Below are 1,973 nucleotides of genomic sequence, written 5' to 3'. Positions count from 1 at the left end.
TTCTGAAAACAGAGATTTAAAAGGAAAACCTGTGGACAGTTTTCCAGCTGAATGCAATTTGCCCTTTTGATGTGAATTCAGAAGGAAGAAATGTTAATTTATTTCTAGGACCACCACATTTTTCATCTTTTTTGTCCTGTGTATTTTCAAAAGTTACATGTAGAAAGCTGTATTCATGAATCTTTATGACACAAGCTCCATTCTGTCTTTGCATCCAGAAATGAATGCATTTCAACTGACATCCAGTATAAATGTGCATCAGTAACCTCAAAATCTGATGCTATAGCTTCACTGTAACTTTGTGTCTATTGGCACTGATCTCTATGGAATTTAACTGTTTTTGAAATGAGGCCTATTTACATAGAAAGGGGCGGATTTTACCCCAAATATATGCACATTTTATGCATGCAAATATCGCAGAGACACCAAGGTGTTATTTGTTCTGCAGCATAGTAAGGGGTAGAATTCAACCTTTACTGATGCTTTCACAATTACAGTTCTCATTCATAACACTCCGTTCGATGTCTCACTATGGGATGCGCCTCAACGCGTATGCAAACAGAAGCATCTCATTACGCCAATCCTGATTGGCTGGTGATCTTGACGTCTACGTCAGGGAATCCACCCACCCTATAAGTAGCTTGCGCTATGACGCAGCGTCATTCACACACCTCTTCTCGCTTCAGAGCACATCTCGAATTATCAGTAGCCGGGCTAGCTTAACGGTCCACAGACTGAACCCAAAGCTAACATTCGGTCGACGGGCGCTTGCGGGTTACTTTTTTGCTTTGCAAGAAGACTGAACAATATTAACACACCAGTTAATATTGTAATCTGCCTCGCCATTTCTTTCTTTCGAAATTACGGTAAGGTTTGATTTTTTCTTCAAGCTAGTAACATACCTGTTGCTAGCTTTTCTTCCCTCCAAACCGACACCACGGTAGCGAGGACGTTTTTTCTTTTCTCTCTCACACCAGAGGAGACGGAGATAAAAACAAAAGGTATTAACACACCAGTTAATATTCTTTAAAGAATAAAATCTACGACGTCGCTTTTTCCTTTCGGATTAACGACAAGGTTGGATTTTTTTTCTCAGTAACGTACCTGTTACTAGCGTGTCCACTCCACACCGACACCCCGGTGAACAAAGATGGACCCTTCTCTCCCTCACACCAGAGGAGTCAGGGACTCGGAGGCTCGGCTATGCGTCTGCGGGTTTAAGATCTCAGGCACAGACTCAAACCAGGTCTGCTCGTCCTGCCTCGGGCTGGAACACGCCCAGGAGGCTATTGATAACCCCGGCTCGTGCGCTTCACCATTAAGAGCCTCCGCCGACGGTTAGCACGCCAAGCTAGCTTGTTGGGACAGGACCCCCTCATGTCCGCTGGCTGATTCCGCGGGCCGGGCAATCAAGACATGGTGGCGGTCCGCCCGCAGAGATTGAGCCACGCCCTGTGTCAGGCCTGCGGGCTCCAGGATAACAGCGGCCAGCCGCTGCAACCGGAGCCCGGCGCCCGTGCTCAGACTGGGGGTCCCGCGTCGGCGGCAACGAGCCGCAGAGCCACGAGGGCGGAGCCCTCCGCGCTCGTGCTCAAGCTGGGGCTCCCAACTGCGACCTCACCATTGGTTCCACACCGCGGTAGGATGTCCTGGGAGTTGGACTATAGTGGAGGAAGAAGAGGACTGGGCCCCTCTGAGTTCCTCCTGTTCCGGACTCGGGATGAGCAGAGGCATGACATCTGTCGTTTCATCGGCTCAGGCCTGCAAAGCCGGAGCGAGGGTCCGGCTGGCTCCGGGCGAAAGCACACCAGCTTCGCCCCTGCCTAAGTATGGCACTTGCAGGCCCCGGTGTGTCAACGCGTTGCTCCAGGCTGCGACATCCCATGCCTGTGAGTGGGCCCAGGGACCTCCAGGATCTCGCTACGATGGGAGCAATTGCCCCAAACGCGAGGACGAAGAGCGCAGCTCCTTCC

The sequence above is a fragment of the Notothenia coriiceps genome, unplaced genomic scaffold (genome assembly GCF_000735185.1).
Source record: "Notothenia coriiceps isolate Sejong01 unplaced genomic scaffold, NC01 NC01_scaffold00010593, whole genome shotgun sequence".
NCBI lineage: Eukaryota > Metazoa > Chordata > Actinopteri > Perciformes > Nototheniidae > Notothenia > Notothenia coriiceps.
Note: the sequence above shows the minus strand (reverse complement) of the source record.